This window comes from Varroa destructor, unplaced genomic scaffold (genome assembly GCF_002443255.2).
Source record: "Varroa destructor unplaced genomic scaffold, Vdes_3.0 BEIS01000002.1, whole genome shotgun sequence".
Classification (NCBI taxonomy): Eukaryota; Metazoa; Arthropoda; class Arachnida; order Mesostigmata; family Varroidae; genus Varroa; species Varroa destructor.
In genome coordinates this window covers 51238558-51260023 of record NW_019211455.1, presented here as the reverse complement: position 1 = coordinate 51260023, position 21466 = coordinate 51238558, and the positions used below count along the sequence as shown (strand labels likewise).

At 43.1% G+C, this 21466-nt stretch overlaps 1 protein-coding gene and 1 long non-coding RNA gene across 3 annotated transcripts in view; one reads left to right on the top strand and one right to left on the bottom strand.

Annotated features, from left to right (window-relative positions):
* LOC111244261 (uncharacterized) overlaps positions 1–16302 on the bottom strand; it is a 63630-nt gene extending 47328 nt beyond the window's left edge. For both annotated transcript variants that reach the window (XR_015322451.1, XR_002670827.2), the window contains exons 1-3: positions 16201–16302; positions 14504–14640; positions 10297–11203 (exon numbers count right to left, since the gene is read on the bottom strand). This is a non-coding gene — a long non-coding RNA (uncharacterized LOC111244261). The remainder of the gene's footprint in view (positions 1–10296; positions 11204–14503; positions 14641–16200) is intronic.
* The window catches only part of siz (Brefeldin-resistant Arf-GEF family protein schizo), a gene marked incomplete in the record, with an annotated part of 514736 nt that overhangs the window by 54043 nt on the left and 439227 nt on the right, over positions 1–21466 (top strand).

The following is a 21466-nucleotide window of genomic DNA, read 5'->3' as shown; positions in this document are numbered from 1 at the left end:
AACCTATACATGGGTGTTTGTGGGGCGCTTAAACGTGGTTCGTGCACTAAACGCCGTAGGCAGAAGAAAGAGAAGCACGCTTGAAGCTTTAAGGAAGGATTACGTAAAAAAGCAAACGCGCGCTATTATTGTACTGTTAAAATGATCTGCTTTATGTTCGATTTTTATATTCTGTTTACCAGCCTGCTTGTTGTATACGTTTTGATCCACGGTGTCCGATCCGTGCGTAGCTAAATACATTATCAGACGGCACCTCATAAACCATATACTCGTTTTTTTTAACTAATCCTCTATTTTTTAATTCGTGCTATCATGTGTTATTAAATTATGTCTATAGTATAGGGTAAAGCACGGTTAAGAATAAACACATTCATATATGCTTAATGCGCCAAAAAACGTATATATACTGTTAATGTTGTTCTGACTAATCTTTTTTGTAAGATGTAATCAATAGGACCCAACGAGTGGACAAGGAAAATTTACCGTAAAATTCGGTTAAAAATATGGAAATGTAACGAAAGTACAAAGACAATATTGCAGAAAGTTTTAGACTGATCCACCTACTTTAAATTAATGGTATATGAGATAAGCTTGAAACGGATGGAGCTGTTCGATATGCTTCTAGACAATGCTCCGGAAAAGCAAAACATCAAGGAGCTTCAGCAATAAAAAAAAAGTATTGGAAAGTTATAACGACACATCGTAAAAATCTATGAGAGGATCAATTCGGGAGCTTTCCATCAATAAATCAGATGGCCATTACGCTTTAAGATGTCAATAGCAATGCTACACTCGAAGAATGGCGCTCGTTATCAATAAGCTGGATTGAAGAAAACAATTAAACGAATGGTACTTGGAAGAACGTTAACAACACGCGCAGCGTTCGGAGAAGACTATTCGGAGCGATAAAAGCACATTCAATCAAAATAGCATACAATTAGTAGACCTAATTGCATTGGCTGTGCACCCGTCAATCGGCATGTTGTGTAGGTACATCATTTGAATTTATCAGGAAATACATTATGATGCGGTATTTCAAACAAATAATTAGTGAAATCATTTTTTCACAGTTACTTGAACTTATTTTTTTTTCCAAGAATCTGTTTTAAAGGCACTCAGGAAAACTTTGGTGAAGATCGCAAGCCTTCGTTGCAACGAGATGGAACATCTGCGCACTCTCGTCGCTCCGTAGAAGTATAACTTGATGAAAATCTTTCAAACAGATGGAGTGAACGATGGGGTATCGTCGAATGATTTATCTGTGCCCTAGACCTGATACCAATAGACTTTTGTTGTGGGGTGATAGCTAAAGGAAAGTCTACCACAGAAAACCGATGATACTCAAATAGTTCGAAATTCTAATTGAGCAAGGATGCGCCAAAACATTCAATGAAACGTTGTAAAGATTTGTCCATTGAAGAGCCTATCGTGATTGCCGCAACAGCGCATTGACCAAAACGAAAAGAACTTTGAATGTAGGATCTGAGATAGGATGGAAAGTTTTGCATTTTATACCTATTACTTTGCAATTTTAATATAAGTTATATGTAAATAAGAACTTTACCTATAGTTGTGTAATCGTTCTGTTTACATATAACATTCGATTATCGTTGCGTTGCCATTTTCAATCATATCTATAAGCCTATTAAAACTTGATTCGAAGACCTTTATCATACGACCAAATTTAGGGCCTTTTGCTGTCCCTTTAAGAACAGCACTAAATAACGATCTCGTTAAGGCTGCTATTCGTTAGATTATTCGGCACGCTTTTAAATATGTTACGTAAGATCAAAGCGTTCTAGAGAGCGCATGATCTCGTGGCACTCATAGACATATTAAGACAAGTGGGTCCTTCCCCGACCGCTTTCTCGTAATAGCGCAGATTGGGAATAGAAGAAACGACGAAAGTGCTCCTGTCAAACCCAGGCATCAGCTGGGGCAGCGATCCTGCACCTACTTAGCTTTTGCGTGTCTTTCACCCCTTCTTCGCCTTCTTGGGGCATAATACGACGAAACATATACCGAACAGTTATCTATCCTTGTACCCCCTTGCCGCCGCCCGTTTTGCATGGACTCGTAGGAGAATCGATGCTGCGCGTTTGTAAGTGTTGGCCGGTAGCTATTCTTTTCTAGTTCTTGGTAGCTATCACTTCAGTAGAACTCAGCTGACTACTACAACCAGCACTACTGCACTACCCTTTACGTACAGCCGACGCTTCCTTCGCCCAGGAACATCATACCGTTTCGCCTTGTAACTTTGCGAGCGGGCACTGGACAGTTGAACTAAGGACACTATCGCGCTTTCTTTTTTGTTACAAAAAGACAAGCGAGGGATAGAGGGCGTCGGCAGGCGGGGTAGACAGCGAGTGGGACTTGAACGGATACAACGACGATATTCCTGCGCTAGAGTTTCATGGGCATGAAGCACCAAAGGCAGATATGCCCGCCCACTCGTTTACTCTCTAGCTGCTGTAGCCGTCGTCTGAGTGCGAGATCCTTCGCCGCCACAAACGCTGTCGCATTGTTTGCGGGTAACGAGTTTGTTGTGTTTTCGTCTCTCATCCATTCGCTTCGCGCAGACACCCACGAAAAAGCTGATAAAAATTACAATCCAGAGTTCAGTACAACTGCAAGAAAAGCGCTAGCAGAAGAACGACGAAACGTAAGGAAAACAGCAAAGAACTCGAAGAGGTGGTAAGAGGAGCGGGCGACGTTCTATCGAAGCGATCCCGAGGCAAGTCTAATTAAAAACCTGCCGGCAGTTGCCAGTAAAGGCTTTTGGTGAAACTGACTGGATACTACCAGCCCTTCGTTCGCAGGCAGATAGTAGGAACGTTGCGACGGTCGAGTCTGGCCTTTCAAGAATCTACGTCCCAAGCATGATTTTGCTGTAAGTCAATCCAAACAGTTTTACGCGGCCGGTGTCTCTTCTAAGAGGTTCCTGGAACCGATCTGTACACACTGTAACGCCTGCCTATGCGACCGAGAAAAAGAGCGAAAGCGTACGTTTGCGCTGCTTGGGGCTGAAGGGAAAGCTATTCGCAGTGCTGCTGAGCCGACGCGTGAACAGCAGTCCGACAAACGCGAAACCCTTGTGGCGATTAAATCCGGATCAGAGCAGAACTAGAATAGCACGATGCCTGTCCCTGTCGCGGCTGGTGTCTTTGCCGCCGTCGCCAGACAAAGATGCCCACACATACCACAACGTTGAGGACCAAGACACTGTCATATATTTAGCTTCTCTTGATTTGGCGCGGGTGTTTTCTTCCGGGTTCAAACGAGACACTTGGTGGGGTGGCAATGGGCGACCCAAGAAAACGATGGATTGGCAGCAGAAGCAAGTGGTGACGCTTCTGATGGACGTAAAGAAGGAAGTAAAAAAAACAGGACTATATATGTACCCTGACTGAGAAGTGGGCGAGCGAGAGGAAAATGAATGAGACTAAGAAAAACATGGACTGTGTTTTCGCTTTCAACCGTTGGAACAGGCATAAGTTAGTTACGCGTTTCTGCTACGCTACCAAGCCCGAGCTCTGGAGAGAAGCCAAAAATCTAAAACTCATAGAATTTAGGATCTGAGAAGCAGAGCTATTTTGAGCGCAGGTTTATAGTTGCCACATTCAGTACCTATACCTTGCGTTCAGCGATTTGATCTTTTGAAATGGTAATTTGTTGAGTTGTCGTGTCGCTATTGTAATGTGTACAAGACGAGCTAGGAGAACTCCAGCTCCTCTTGTTTTGGTCGGTATTGCTCCCATGATAAACTAGCATGCAGTCATATGAACCCTTTCATAGCTCTAAAGCGTTAGATTGATCCGCACCAATAAGATCACTTGGGTCACGATATCCTTACAATCCATAATTAACTGATGAAGATGAATAACTAATAACGTAATTGACAACAGGTGAAGGCAGACTTTTGTTTCCTTGGCTCGAGGCCGACAGTCATCGACGTACGTGGGGTCTGTATACCGAGTCGTTTCCTGCGTTCTATCGAAGTCCTCGATTCGATATTCCACCAGCGTTGTCTGTCTCACGTTCCGTTACGGAACTGACGGTCTTTTCAGAAAACGCAACTCACGTGAATGTGTTCTAACTCATCATGTAAACGAGGGAGCAGGCAGGGTAGGATTAACTCTTTCTTTCCGTGTTCAGGGAATAATGTCCATAAACAAAATTGACGTTCTTCGTTAGTCTCCGTTCCATTACCGTTAAATGTTGCAGGAATCAACAAGTTCCAAGAATCCTCAACTTTCAAGTCTTAAGAGAATTGTCGTTACAAAGTCTGTTAGAGATTTTCAGTTATTTTGTAATCCAACGAAGAACGATACTAATAAGTTGGCTAACAGATGCAACAATTGCTAATATTGAATAAAATTATATCTTTTACTATCTACACGGTAAAAATACCTGCAACTTTTCTATTATGTTATAGTAGCCCTGCATGTCCGCAAGCAAACACGACAACGATAGCGCATATTGCGGATAACTCTTTATCGATATTTTATTAGAGCTTATCGATATATTACACATAATCTTCAAATAACTAATAAGCTTGCGTTCAGTTTCAGGTAAGCTCGACTGCTCCCATTTATGGGCATAATCAATGGGATTCGTAGGCGGAGAGTGCCACTAAGCTTCCGTGCTATAATTTCGGCCTACGTGTTAAATCTCTTCAAGAAAAGTCTGAGTGAGGTCCAGTAACGGACAAAACGACGTTGTAAGTCGAGTTCATTTTTTTTTTTTAATTCAAGGGTTGTACAGTGTTAGCTGGAGTGAAACTAGACTATAAGGAAACTCCAAAGGCACCTCAGCGCGACTCACCCATGGAGCGACCCGAGGTAGCATTAAAACCCACCAATTTCATTTGGTCCTATTCAGAAATTGCCCAAAAAACAGTGTGAGCAACAGCCGAGGCTGGCATCTACCAGAAAGCTACCTATACTTTGACCCTCTGCGAGTGTGGAGGCAACTGGCACTCGTCGCGTCCTCTACATGCCTTGGCATTCCAGCGGCAATCCCCCGCGCGCAGTACATTTTGCAAGCGTCTGAGCAGACGGAAGGACCTAAGTTGTCGAAAGCCGTGCAAAATCTGATATAATGACCCTGCTGGCAGCGATTCGATATTGCTTTAGTAGCCCCGTGCAAGCCAATCGTCGATCGACTCAGGGCGATGTGCCATTGTCCGTTACCTCGAGCTATATTGAGTGTGTATTTGTAAATGGGTGTGTGTATCTGCACGGTCCCTCCCTGCGACCGATGTGTCGTTCGGGTGTCGTCCACAGAGGTCGTCGTCGTTCTTTTCGGTTTGTCGGTCACGTTCGTTAGCCATCAATATCTTGAAAATTGGTCGCGAAGCGGTTGGGTTAGGATTAGTCGGACTAGAGCGGTTGGAGCCGCATACGGCTGCAAAAACTCCGAGAAGCCTGGGAAGAAAAGGTGCTTCTGGAACTGCGAGACAAAATGCTATGGTTTTATATGTGTTTGTGTGCGGAAAGCAGACAATAGGAGAGAAATCGCAAAGCGAAGAAGTTAGATAAAGCTTTGCGATGGAGAGCTTTTGTGAGGCGCAAACGAGTCACCATAGCAGGAGAGGAGAGGTGTCGGAAAAGATAGGAGCAAAGCCAATGGGGAAACGGGGGTAAATTTTTTGGTGAAGGCCAAAACGAGACGACATACCAAGTAGGTCTTAACCGAGATCGGCCGCCCGCTGACACGCGCGGGCTAAGCATATCCCAATCTGCCGCGTTTTTCACCAGCCATGGAACGCCAACGCTGTAGCTCGCAGTAGCAGCCACAGTGAGGTACAGTCACTTCAGTGGAATGACTTAGTGGAAAGGCAGCCGACGAAATGATAAGGGGGAAGTTGGCTAGATCGCGGCTCATCCATAGGCAAAAAATTAAGCTGAAGTAGTCGAGCAGCAGTGGTCGCAAGCAGAAAGAACAGAAAGACATGGCGACGGGCAGTCGACGGGTGAAAGGGAAAGATTTGGGTACTTCAAACGAAAGAATTCATATACTTCTCAGCGCCGATTGCAGTGTGTGCAGCGGACCTAGAGCAGTGACTAGCACCGGTAGCAGCCTTCTCGTACTTTGAGAGTCTCCGTCGTCTATCGATGAGACTCGATCGAAAATAAGGGAAGGAAGCGGAGCGAGGCGATAATCAGAATGAGCGGTAGCCGCGACCGGAGGAACAACTTTAGTTCTGAGTTATCGCCAACGTCCACTTGGGGGCGGGGGCAAAACCTAGCGATCGATGACGACCTGTTTCTCGAAAAATGTGCGCAGTTTGACGAACAATCAAAGCACAACTTTCAGTTTGTAGTACGTCTTTGAATGTTCCAGAGGATACAGCACTGTATGAACTTCGCGAAGAGACAAATTCATACGGTCGAACCCTGCGCATTGATTAACTAAACCCTAAAAAATCCTAAAAATCTTTCAGTTTGTGTATATGGTCAAACAATTGATTTTTCGCGGACCAGGTTCCATCACCTTTGTGTATCTTTATAATAGAATACTGCTAGTGTATATAAACACTAAAAATATCTAGGCGAATTGTTAACGTTTTTGATAATTGCTTGCAGAAAATACGATCTTATTTGTGCAGCTATGACTAATACCTCCTGAAACAATCAGAACCATTTCTATTTCTGTGCGTGGGTGTCTGATACAACTATTGAAGTGCAATAAACATAAATTGAAAAAAAAAGTGTTTTTTTACAAAATGTTTATATACCTCAGGCATGATATGAGACGGTTACGACATTGAAGGTCTTTTTGATACAGACAAGCAAACCTTTTGCATTTTGGCTTTTACCCAACCGGCTGATATGATTATTTGTTCTCTAGCTGATAGCACCAAACTTCGCTGACAAATATAGCAAGGGAAGGTAATTAACTGAGCACGACCACTAGAATGCCACCAGCCAAGAGAAATACATTTCTTTCTGCCCCGAAAGCCATATCTTTTCGATCATTAGTATTAGGCATAGGGTTATAAGTCATCTGAAGGTGGCTTAGGCTGTAGCAAAGTTTGTATTACAGGCTAATTTTGCATCAGTCGTGAACTCGAATCTGAGCATCCGCGCCAGCCATTTTTTTGCTGATCTTTCTTATTAGAATGTACCTATTTATGCAGTGACAATGGTGGCTACAACCAGGCTTGGATAGGAAAAACGTTTAATACAACGGCAGAAATGACACCGTATACCCTGTATGGCTACGAGCCCAAGCGCGCCCACCTCACGCCTCTCGCTTCAGTGTCCAAACGACTCCAAGGTTGAAAGTTATGAAACATACGAGATCGGAAGTCGGCCAATGAAAAATAAAGTGGATAAAAAAGGCTATAGGCTGTCCTATTAATCTTATATATATATATATATATGACTGACGTTATTAAAGATTAATATTCATTATGAACTATAGGCACAACTTGTATCCATAACAAAAGTTAATTATTACTAGAAATACGGAACTCGGCAGTGGCATAGGGGTAGAGCATTTTTTTAGATCTGTAAGACACTTGCACATCCGCAGGGTAGAATTATACGAAATCTAAACACATCGCATCACTAACTGTGTTCACGGTTTGCGCATAAAGGTCCTGTCCGCCCCTTCAACAGAAGCAGACGACAGAAAACGTGGGAGCAAAAACCTTCAAAACTTTGTTAATACCGACGACATTCGCCAATGTATAAAAAATGGGTACGTCAACATCGCGCAACATCAAATTTACTATTATTGGGTTGCTGTCACGATAGAATCTGCTGGGGATCAGTTGTGTGTCAATCCACTGACCCAGTCTTTCCTTTGGGTTGGATGGCGCGTGACACGCGAATGTCGGGTGAGATGAAAGAAATGTTGAGATTGCATAGATGCTAATGCAGCAGTACGTATAATCTCATACCAACCCAGTTTCTATATACATATATATGTATAACAGTCTTCGTTCTCTGCCGCTAGAGTTCTTGGCACCATTCTATAATACGGTGATTAACTCAGTGCCTCCCTCAGCTGTGTTTCTCGCTGTGTTGTTGCTAAGGCTTTCAGCTGGCTGACTGGCTTACTCTGCGTTCATGGTCTGTACTGTTGCTTTCAGGTCAAGTCGTTATTGGACAGTACATCAATCTGATGAAGGTGGCACAGAATGAGATGCCGACGTGCCCGATGCTATAGCTCTATGTAACTATTATCGTGCTGTCTATTTGCCGCTTGTATAATTTTTTTGTATGATGCAAAACATAGAACGGAACATGCCTGTTATATAGGTATGTTGGTACGGCCAGTATTTGCGCGACACAAGCGTAAAAAGACATTGGCCCTTGGTGGCGCCATAGGGAAGGTTTTTCACACCTCGCAGACTACAATACTATAGCATGTAATTGAACATAATAATCGTAGTGTGTCATACACCACAGTTATATTAATAGCTATGGCTCCTAGTCACATGTAGTTCTTCCCACAACACGCCGTACACCGATATACGTGGAGCCAAACTATGTTCGGGATTGCTGCCTGAAACCGTGCCTCATTAGTAGGAACCTCGGCCACTTAGTAAGGGAAGTTGAAAATAGCGACGAGCAGAGAAGCATGCATCTTTCAATGGTTCTCGTGTCGACAGAGGAACCACCCTTATCGAGTTGCGTTTCAGGAACGTTCAGCCGTCTTTTTCGGGGAAGGATTTCGTTCGACAGCGTGCTCACTTACACTCAATCGCGCAGTAGTCGTCCCCTAATCTTTGGACGCCCGTTCTCCTCTATTTCCTAGCTGGATATGTGTGAGTAGACACCGTATGTCTATGTGCGTCTGTTTCGGGGAAGAAGCTGAGAGAGCGTATGAAGAAATGGAATTGCGGGGTTTGATGCAAATTGTGTACGGTCACGCCATCTTCTCTTGCCCCACATAGCCAGCACACAGCCTTAAAGCGGTATCCCCACCAGAAACAGTCTTCAGTGGCTGTTTCCGCTTAAATCGCAAAATTGTTTTGCTCCCGAAATACATCACTAACAAAGGACGAGAACACGGGATTGAAGAGGCTGATGACGATAGCAGAAGCGGGAAATCAGGAAAAGGGTACATCCCCGCCTCGAAAACCATTTAACTCATCGCTTATCCCAACATCGGTAGACAACAGCACAGTTCCTAGTGTCAGCTGGCTAATGTTAGTAACTCTACTACACAACGGGGTTGCGTTCAAACTGGCAGACCTTTCTCCTATAGAACAACAATTTGACAAATTTCTCGAAGTTACACTCACGAAAAACAGATTCATCAGACGGGAGATAGTTGCGCGTATGTTGAAGTACGGAGCCCTGTTCCAGACGGTGCGGTGGTTCGTACGTACATGTTATTAGATGAACAGTCATAGCTTGCATTACGTTACAACGTAATGCAACTTAGCTGGTGAGCAATAACATTCACAATACTTCCCAATTTTAGGCATTGTCCGGTGTCCGCCTTCAAGTTCTAGACTATGCGGTTCTCTCAGTATTACTACCGCCTTGTATATGATGTTTAAATAAGTACTAAATATATATCTGGCTGAATAGATAAACGTATTAGTACTTCTTAGCTATTTTTCGGTGTAATGCTTTAACCTTTATTTATTAAATTACCTATAACAGAAATAATATTACGATTATTGTTAACTGTATACACTGTTTATATATATATATATATATATATATATATATATATATATATATACATATATATATATAACTGTATTCAAACTGCATAAGCGAAACTACAATGATATGCACGGAGACGATTTCGTAACGATATATTCGCACAGGCAGTTCCCCTGTCGTGCTCTTCACAAGGATGTTAGCTAAAAGTAGACGATTTACCGTTGTTACCGCCCCATAAACCTCACTGGGTTGGGGTAGGGTTAGGGTCACTTCGATTACAGAATCAATCTATAGCAATGATTCCGTGTAGAGGCGCGAGTGGAAATCAGTTGCTAGGTGAGGAGTAGAAGGGTTGTTCCCGTCCAGTTGTGGATTTGATGATCATGTTGAAATTCAGCGTGTGACGCAACACCGTCAGAACCATATTACCTAGTTAGCTTGTGAAAAATCAGTGCAAGACCCTAATGGCACATATAATAATCGAATAGTATCGAACAATAGCTATTTTATGTGGTGTTGATCTGTATATTTTTTGCAATTATACTTCTCAGTTTAATCTAATATACCTAATTTGTATTTGATCGCACCTTAATTATATCTCATAATCATATAACAGAGACTGTTTTTAGAAATGTTTCGTTTAGAATACAGTATCAATACTTACGGTCACCGTGGGGCAGCTCCCTAGACGAGGTATATATGTATAAATTTCCATTAGCATGCCAGATATGCTATAGCCTTTCACTATACAATTTTACTTCGGTCGTACCCGATCCTTGGTTTTGTGTAATCGCACAGCCAACCTCGTAGACCACTAAACCGAGAGATCCATTCGTTGACAGTCGTCGATACGGCAATATCATCAACCAAGCTCCTTCCGTCAAGCAACCTTCTCATAATGCTTATTTGTTTTATCGTTCTGCCTCTCTCGCTATCGCTCCTCAATCGAGAGATGTTCCAGCCAAGCACCAGCGTAGCTCACCGACACTGCCCGACCCGGGCCTTTTATCGTTGGCTCCACATTAAATCAGCTGTTACGCTCGGCGCTATGCGCCACGACGCGCTGTTCGCTAAATAGCCAATAGCTTGACCGTTACTAGTTGGCTTAATGCTCTTGACAACAGCAGCCAGACAAACACATATATATAAAACAGCGGGTGAGGTAAAGCCAAGCGGAACCTAAAGCAAGCTCTAGCCAGTTGGATAATCCTCTCCTGGTTATTATCTTTCTCTCTCTTAGATTGTATCACATTAATGTTATTTATTGTTTCGGTGTACGAAGCACACTTGTTTTTGTTGTTACTGCTGCTGTTCCTGAGGAAGAAGCTGCTGCATAGTCGTTTGCAACATTACATATAGTGCTGTTCCGCTTGGGTTAGTTTAGAAGGTGAAGCATCCGTTCCGGCAATGCGTTGTATTCGAAGAGTCTTTACAGCTAGTTTCGAAGCAAGCAAACTTATGAATGCAAACGAATCGCGGAGATGTTCCTGTGTTATTGGTTCCTTGTTTGCCCCTCGTTCGAGCATCGTCCTGCTAGGCGTTCATGGAACTGCCGACTTTCCCTGAAGAAACTGACAGAAAGAACAGTTCATCAATTTCCAACACAGCTACTAGATTAGCTCCCGTTGTATTGAGCGACGAAGCGAAATGCGAAATAACGCGGACGGAGATGACCGAAGTGGGGGAGTGGGGGAACAAACGGAAAAAGGGAAACTCGAATTCAAACGCCGTTATCGTTTCATTGTATGCGTAGCCACCAAGGCAGCTACTGTTGATGCTGCCGACGCCGCTCAATAAGGATTCGTCCACCAGCCTCCTCTCAGCCGGTCGTTATTGCAGTGACGTGAGGTTAGCGGCTGACTGAATCGTCTTTAACGGGCGATTCGCCGGCAGCAGAAGTTCGAAAGGGAAGAAGGAGAGCTTGCTAGAGAAAGAGTCATGGCTCTTCCCTAGCGAATTTCGAATTAATATGTAAATAGGGTATTTCATTACAGCCCTCAGGTTCAGCCGCTTATCCTGTGACTGCTGCTGCTGGAAACATCAATGATAACAATACAATGAGTGGCAACAGCAGCTGTACTGCACAAGGGGCACTGCAAGGAGCGATGAGCGGCTTCATGGGGTCAATTTAAGTTGTTGGCTGTATTTAGCCAGTGTTCATAGCAAAGGTAGTCCATCCGTAGCCAATTCGATAGTAATCATTACATACAGAGCTTTTGTCGTATGTATACCGGCATGAGACGGAGTTACTGCAGCAATAGCAGCATCGAGGAGCTACCGCGTGGAAGCATTAGCTACTGCACCCTCTAACTGGCGACCGATAGAATCGTAACTAAAGCTCCAACAACTGTTCAACCAGCAAACGCTCAACTGATCTCTGGTTTAAGGTCGGCCACTCTGCCTATATACACACGGAAGCATACACACGCGTGCGGCTGATTAAAGGGCAAAGAATGTTCTATACTTCAACAGACTCTAGTGTGCGAGAGTGAGTCTTTGGTAGGTATTCATTAATATATGTGGGCACAAAATATGAGGGGATTATGAGGGCGCTGTGGTGGACTGCAGTACGAGAGAAAAGTTCTGCAAGTTCTCACCTGCAGTCAAGCTACAGGACAACCAAACATACGTTAAACAGCGAGGCGGAAGACCAGCGCTTGTAACGAGTGCGCCCAAATTATTGCGCGCGCAAATATTTGAACATGTATACAAGTACATCATTAAGTCCCTTGTTCCGTGTAGACAAAGAATATGAGACTGGAAAAACTAGAAAACTTCTAGGTCAGACACATATAAAATGACCTTTTTACAAGAATAAAAAAAAGAAGGTTCACTGCTTGCCCTATATGTTTAACACTGAAAGTGCCGTAGTAGAAGAAGGATCAAGTGTTGGCGGTCATTCTGCACTACGGATTGATTCCTTTACCATTATGTATATATTCTCCTCCACGGCCACCGTCGGATGGTCCCGCAATCTATTCGGAATAGAATAAACGTAGAGTGAAACACGGCCCCAACCACACACGTTAGTCTAGTGCAAAAGAAACTAACGTTTGGTATACGTTTAATCCCAATCGTTGCGTTGGCCTTGGCACTTCAGCGTCTGGGATCCGACACAGAATGAACTCCATCTTGCTTCTTTCGCTGCTGTCAGGAAAAAATCAGAGAATGAAGAGAGGCAGTTTTCGTAGATACCCCCCCCCCCCCATACACACACACACACACACACACTTCCATGTCGTGAAAAGATCTGATTACATAGACACGATGAATAAACGTCTGCTGCTGGAACGCTGGTGAGATATTATACTCGCTCATAGCACCAAATCACATGTGCTGTGAGCAAATGTGCAGGTTAGACTTCGCTAACTTTGTAGAATATATAAATATATGTGAATATGCTATCTGAGATTTATCTTCGCGACGTATCTGACCATTCTAAAGGGTAACCCAATATTCTTTCAAATCGATCCTTATAGTAAGATTTACATAATCTCCGCGAGACGACGACGAAAGGCCAGCAGCTGCGGCCCGTAACGGCGGACTCCAGTCTACTCCGTAATTGTCACGATGCTCCTCGACAGAAGGAAGATCGAGCGAAAACGAATAAAGATGATGATTTCGCGTATCTCCGCTTCTCCCTAAAAGGCCTAACCTATCTTAAAAGCAGAACCTCTCAGCCGCGTCTTCTTCATAGCGCTTACTCATTTAGTCCATCGCTAGTGTTTTCTGCCCCTCTCACATATTTTATCAACCCGTCCCTCGTTCATTGTCCCTGAACTGCGTGCCTACCAAAGCGATGCCCCCTCTCTCGTCTACTTTTACTTCAAGCTTCTAAAGCTTGCTTCCTTGCCCCGCAGCCCTTCCTCAAGGTGTAATAGCACGTGCGGCCGCGGTACACCCGTATAAGATCATGCTTATGCTAGCAAGCGTAGACAAGCGCACACAGATAGGCAGACTGCCTGGTCTGTGTATTTAGAAAGCGGGATAGAAAATATCCAAGATCTAGAAAAGGAAGTATGTGTATGGACAGTAAGGGTGGAGGGCTGCTGGTGATTTGGTGGGAGGCCGGCCGTCGCCACATCGACACGCTGACCGAGCAATCGCATTTACATATAGATAGCGGGCACGCTCGCCATACCCAACACAAGGGACTAAACGCCCACAAAGCCTTGTACTCGCAAACACTTACCAACATGTACTACTACGAAGGATAAGTACATCTCCGGCAGACCTAACGCCGCACGTAGCTGTAATGTAATGTAATGCATATTGTAATGGCTTCCAAGTGCCATTGGGTGTAGGTGTGTTTATCCACCGCAGACTTTTCGAGCTGATTTCTTTGGTAGTTCCCCATCTTTAACCTCTCATTGCTGACAAGGGCGCTGGGTGGTCGTAATCGATAAGCCAGCCGATTTTCCGAGAATAGCAGGAGGGAATGCTTTTACTTGGTATAGCAATGAGTAGGAATTAACGATGCTGATGCTGCTCAATTTTGCAGATTAAAATAATAATGCATTATATAGAAAGGCTTTGATGGTAGACGGCTATCTACTAAAGTTTTATAGCATTTATAGCTAGAGTTAGGGATTTATTAAAGCTATATGACTACTAATATCAGCAAATGCTGAGATCAAGCTATTTATCTTTTCGCTAATTGGGAAAATAGATAGTCGGACCCGGAGCATCTAATCAGGTGTTGTTAATAAAAGAATAATTAACAAGCTTTCGTTGCTCGTAGCATCTCTATGGCTCGATATGAAGATGAAGAATAAAAGTGTCAGGGTATGCCTACTTCAGCACGAAGCCTCACAATAGAAAAAAACTTGTAATGTACTTGAGCGTTGGAGGATGCTTAAGGCATTTCATACCTTTACGACTGTCCTGTCATTAAAGCCTTGAACAGCTGCCATGGGTTGAAAAGGGAAACGTGTAAGGGGTCGCGGATGATGGATTGTCTTTTTTTGGTTCTTCCGAAAGTTCAGCCACTCACGGATAGGTATCAAACCTAAAGTACGTTTTAGCAATTAAGATAACGACTTAATATATTGGTATACGTCATTGGTCGCCAACCTAGAATTTAAAAATTAAGCCGATGAATAAATATGGAACCTACAAATATGCTACATGAACAATGATTGGTCGGCTTGTTTGCCATAATTCTGTTAGCCATGTGGTGCCCATCGAACGCATATATTTGAATTAACATAGCTTTCACACAGTCTGTTTCAGCGTCACCTGTTTTGACCATCTTGTTTGCCATATTCGAGTCTCTTGCACACACGATTAAGGGACAATGTGTTCTCAGTAATAACTTTACAGTATCGTTCTATTAATCGTTGAGGCGGTCCATACCTATATTATTAAGAAGGATTAGAGACGAACTGCACCTCACCCATTTACAGCCAAAAATACTTCAATGAAGTAGCAGCAGAAACGGCAAGACAAATAGGCACGATGACCTGCGATGTCCGTGGGGAATGCACTGTGTATAATCAGAATTGCATTCCTGTGCCCTACTGTTGTCTAGCGTACCGAACCGGTCCGTAAAAATGCCTGTCCATGCAAACAGGGGGCGGTCCAACTTAGCCCTTTATGTCGATAGTGAGCGCGACGTTCTCTGAATTGTGAGCCTTGTGGGGTGCTGCCGCTGCCATTACTGAGTTAAGCCGGCCAAACCATACCTCTATTTGGGATTGCTCACCCCACCCAACATTAGCAGAAACCAAGAAGGTCGAAAGTAGCTAAGAGGAGAGCCGTCCCTGGCAATGAGGCGATTGTCCTTACTACCGAACCCCCAACCCGGCAATTGCTTAGTTGCTGCGATCCTTTCGCCATTCGGCCACGCAATCACTATCACTACACTTGAATACTACATGCAGCACTGTTCTATAGGAGTCGAATTCTCAGGATTCTGGGAGTCCAGCGCATATGGTCCTGCTAGAAGGATTTCCCTCTCCCTAGACAAAGCCAAACCAATCATGGCGGAACCCATGCCGCTGCTCATCTGGGCTTCCCAAGCTGCAAGCCGCGTCAAACAAAATGTTAAGTACCTTGGTATTCAACCACATGACACTAGCACATCAACGCTTTATGCAGTTTATGCAGTGAACTTTTGTAGCAAGCAAATGCGCGCACTTTTTCACGTTTGCCCCGCTGGGGCAGGCTCGTCGAAACAACTTGGAACTATAAATGCTCGAAGAACTTGTCAGACGAATTTCGCTCGCATTAAGAATACTGCTGATATTATCAAGAAGTCACGTCCAGTCGTGCGATTTAGTACAAGCTATGATCTGGTAAGTTGCATACAAGCATGTAAAAAGCGGACGCGATAAAAAGTGTTGCTTTATTATGTATACGTATATATATATATATATATATATATATATATATATACTTCTCTATATATATATATATATATATATATATATATATATATATATATATATATATATATATATAGGACAGTGCACGAAGTATAAAACAATACGCTAATACTAGGAAAAAAAGCGATGTAGAGTAGAACTAAACTGATAGTGAGCATATAATGTTATTGGAGTTAACCTACCTGTCGCCGTCAGAAACGGTTGATCCCTTCGAATGGTTTTTTCTCTGAAACGTCAGGGAAAAGCCGGCCTGTGGACCTCTACACCAACAACAATAATAACTAGTTATTACAGGTACTTACCTTCATATCGTAAATTTAGCTATATATATATAATTTGTATATACAAAATTCTCAAGTAAGCTTTCTCAAGACGTTTTCCATTAATAAAACACGTTAAAAAAAATAGATGCTCCGAAATTGTGTTCGGTCATTTTTGACTAATGCTCGTCCATGCAGCTTCAGTAGACTAACGGCAGGTATTGGTGAACTAATGGGTTTTCTTCTGCTATATATCTAGACGTTTAATTCATGCATCATCAATAACGAAATTCGTTTTGTCTGTATTAGACTGTATGTACGCCTTACTGGTTTTCCAGGTTCTAGGCCAGAACGTGTAAAGGACTGCTTGTACCTCAATGCCTGACTGCATGATTCACTTTAACATCTGCATTTGGCAACATTCGTCCAACAGACCGTGACACCGGGTTTCGTCCTATTCTCTAATCTACAGCTCTCCTTTGAACGAAGCACAGAGTCATCTCTTTTTCCCTATCACCTTAACGCCCACGGTTGTTAGTGGCCTTTTCTAGCTATTCAGCCCTTCTGCTTCATGGCTTTCGCCTGCTTGTGTGTCTTCGACTGTTTATTCCATAGTTGTGAGACTACCCCGTTTCCCCTGGGAGAAGCTTAGACGATATAACGACGAAAGAGCAAGAAGGATTTTGTTAGCTATCCTTTTTGCCCGCCTCACATTCTATAGGTGAAGAAGCAGTCAAAATACTCATTACCGTTAGTAGTGTCCTTTTTTCTGTTACACTTTGTACATATTGAGCGGGATGTGTACAGCAGAAGTATTCTCACATCAACATATTGAACGTTTTGTGCTGCCGATACTGATCAGCGATTACCGTTTTAGCGTTTTACATTTTACTTCTATCTAAAATAAGATATCACTGCGTGTAGTACTGAAAGGGAATAAGAAACATATAGCTTTTACGCTGATTAGCCAGTAAAAGGAGTACAATAGCTCGTGTATTAACAGATAGGTTTTCAGTGAAATACTATATATGCATCGTCCTTCTTCGTCTCTATTTCACGCAACCGAGACCTGGATCGAATTTACTTAACTTGAATTGTAATTCTGCTCTAATCGAAACTAATCTAAAGAGTCACTTTGTTTTATCTTTGATAGTGATAACGTCCACAAATACTTGCTAAATAAACTAGCGCAACTAAAACATGATACCGATAATACTCGAGATCATAGATTCCACGTGTCCGGCTAAATATCAATCAGATTTTATTCAGTTGTTAGCATTATGGCCACACTAGCTTACCAGAAAATCCGCCCATTTCGAATGTAACTTTAATTCTTTACGGGTAACAAAAAGGACATTGCCGGTGGTCTAGAAATATGAAGAACCGTACCAGTGAAACCTTGTTCCTATTTAAACCGAGGGCTCGAGTACAGGACATTATCGGCTGACCAATTTCTGCCACCGCTCGAATTAGTCCGGTTTCGCAATTCGATTGTGGGCTGTCGATCCTTCGAAGCTCTGTAAAAGTCTATGGCCCATATTTTTATGGTGCTGGGATTTATCTAGATAAATGTTGGACTATTGGCAACTTTTCTGGTTCGCTTGTATGGCTATTGACGATAAGGTGAGCGCCTTCTACACAGCGCCTTCTACATGCGCGCACAGGACCGACAACGGATCGCTAGACTGACCGCAATTTAGAGCCGAGTTTCTACTTAGTGCTTCACGCTATTTGAATTGCCTAGTAGTCACGTTATTTTAACAATACGATTAGATTTGCTTTAGTAAGTTCGCCGATTTAAACAGCGTATTTGTAGCGTTTCCCATGTATCTGATAACCAGTCCACGAGTCCGTGCTCGTGCTGCTGTTACAGTTAAAGCAGAAGTATTGTTTTCAATGATATTTTCTGGTGTTGACCCCCTACCCCTTATTACCCTTCTCCCTCTTTTCTCCTCGTTTTGTGTTCTGAGGTAAACGAAACCCCCAACCAAAAACGGACCTCTCGCCGCAATCTGCATGTGATGCCGCCGTTACACTGTCTGGCTTCACTGCTGAGGTTCCGGATGGCTTCTAACGTTCGGCAGCTGGCTGCTTACGCACCAGTGCCATCCGTCGCGTAAGCAGCGACTACGGACCATAGTACGACCCGAACGACAGGCGGTCGAGCTATGTATGGCAGCCGACAACGCTATCAAACTCGTGTCTCTATCACACTTTCGCACCATCCTCTCCTCGACAGGAGAATTTATGGCCTGCGCGCGTGTACTTTCGAGCCAGCCACCGAAGCAGACGCAGGCAGGCAGGCAGGCAGGCACACAGCAGAACAATCAACAGGTATAACGATCATCGCGCGAGCCCCGCCGGAAATTACGCTGGAGTGCGAAGCCAGAAAAGATGAAAACACAGAAATTATGATAAAGAAAAGAAGTTACCTCGAAAGCGCTCGCTGAGCCAAGCACTAGAACTGCGATCCGACTATTACAGACTGAACCGTAATGAAACGAAGACGAACGTTTTTGCCTCATTTTATAGAAATGTTAAAACCTCATGTTGGCGGCTGAGTATTTACAGGCAACATTCTGGAGATCCGTATTTGTAACACAGTCAGTGTGAGACAGTTTGAGCTATATGACCATTTTATAGAGTAGATGCAGACATTCGGTGCCGCTTTTTTGCTTGCATCAAATCAATTAGGATATAATGGTGTGTAAGCGGAAATTAATAGTGACAGCGTATTCATATCGGGTTTACATATTATAACGCATAGAGCAGATTTTATGTGAAGCATCTACACATATACATGTGAAAGGAGAGTAAACCTATCTGTTCTTGCTAAACTACGAAATATAATAACAATGATGCGACCCTGTTTGGCGTAATCTGCGCCACGTTCCTGTTCGTACCCCTGCTTAATTTCCCCAACACACACGCTTCTTTCGAATCAGCAAGTGAGCTGTTGACAATGATGCATATTATATAGTAGATTCTATTAAAGAATTGCTTGTGGGCTTTTTTTTAGCGTATCAAAAAAAAAAAAAATAGTCAGGATCATGGCAGCCACCTGCTGATTCATATGGCGAACTCTGCTCTAAATGTAACGGCACGAGCTATCGTAGTCGCGGCAAAGTCCTGAACTAGGCCAAATCAGGTCATCAACCTGAAAGACAACGGGCTTAGCTGTGAAGCTGATACAAATCAGTGCTTGCGGTTCACTTTATCAGACCACAGCAGGCACTGTCAATTTAGTGTGCAACAGCATCGACGGCCGGTGAACAGTGGCAATTGTTCACAGAAAGCAACTCTCGCATTCGATAGGCTACGCAACCTATATATGCAATCAAAGGACAGAGGATAGGACGTATTTTATCAGCATTGGCAGGCAAAACATGCTAGTATTTATCAATCTATTATTACTATGTACAATTATATATAATTGGACCTTTACTCAAAATATACGAGGTGATTCCGATATAGTTAACGCTGTCCAACGAACGCCGAGTTGACATGTATCAGAAGGATCGAGTGGACGTGTTAATCCTAATCGTTTAATATTAAATTTAACGTTGGCTCTTTTGAAAACTCGAATACACAGGACTGCGCATATTATCTAACCGTAGGCGTTAGATAAGCCCGATTCTCAACATAAATCTGTACTGTCGTAGGCCGATTCCATTTCGTTGTCAGTATATTTGTTGTACTAATAGAATGGGTGACTTAGATTGACAGGTACTGTTTTTTACAGAGTCGGCTTCCGGTATGAAGAGTAGAACGAAGCGACCGTTGTCAGGAGATGCGGCGTGGTAGAGGCAGGCCATGAAGGACGGGCCGAGGTTATATCCAGACAAAATTTGCGTACTGTTAAATACAAAGCTATCCATTTGCATTACATTATTATCTTCAATATTGAATTTTCACTAAATTATCCCCGTAACAGAAGGCCATCGTACAATCAATGGGTCGCCGCATGAACACAGCAGGCAACATATTTGCCCTTCGATTCAAGTAGGCGAAAACCTCGCTGGCTAACCAAGTGGATTTTGTTGAAGGTAGTGCAATGGGTATGGCCAACTTGCCAGTGATGTGATGATTCGCCGATACGCGCAGCGTTTCCCTCTACGTCCTTAACGCGTGGTTTTTTCAAAGCTAGACGTAGGCCCCAAGGTCACGACTGGAGGGGCCCTTATTGATACAGCGATATCATTTCAACTGTGTACAACCTGCCGAATAGCGAGACATCAGTTACCCTTTGACCTCGACAATTTTTGGCCCTTCAGCATGTGCATCATACTATAGGTCCGGTATCTTGACGAATTCGCTAGCAAACGATGGCATCATCGTATTTGATGTATCAAAGCCGATACAATGTTGAATTGTTGCTGAGATTGAATTAACTAGCTTATTTCAATCTGTTTCCTTTGCTGTTAATTAGCGAAGCTCTTAACTTTATCGGACACTGTCTCGTCGAATAGGAAAAAGGACTGTCAATTATCGAACGTCTACTTGTTTTAGATCGCTAGTTCTCGTTGGCTCTCAACGAATGGTATAGAAACATTACTTGGACTTGTTAAGCAGACAAGATTGTAAAAGGGCATCTTCACACATCTCTTGCTCCTGTCACTTTGTTATGCTAGAGAGCGCTAACCGCAACTGGTGATTGCCCCGATGCTTCTAGGACATTGCACGTAGCGCTTATTTAGACCACTGGCTTCGTAATGTTTACAATTACCTCAACACAAATTTTGCATTTTAGGAAACTTACTTAACATTCGGGCTGCTTACTCGTTCCATGTGTGCCCTTACGATTATATGTGTATATATATATATATATATGCTTCTTTCCGCTATTTTTTTCCTAACTAAAATTCTTGAACTAAAATTTTTACGTGTCCCATTCTGTCAGATCGCTTAAGAGGTAACTGTGAGGCCATCTGGTAGTGCGGAGCGCTGAATCGTCGTGTCCTATTTAATTTATAAGTATAATGACGTTATCTATAGAACATCCTTCCGTTAGAAGATCTATAATAATATAGCACTGATCTGACTCTCCTGTAATTCGGATTTGTATGATCACAGCTACAGTTGACTTTAATCATGCGGGCTGGTTGGCTTAATCGACAATTATTATCTAGTTGCTCATTAGTCCTAGCGAATACCGGCTGGGGCCGTAGCCGTTTCGATTATATTCCTT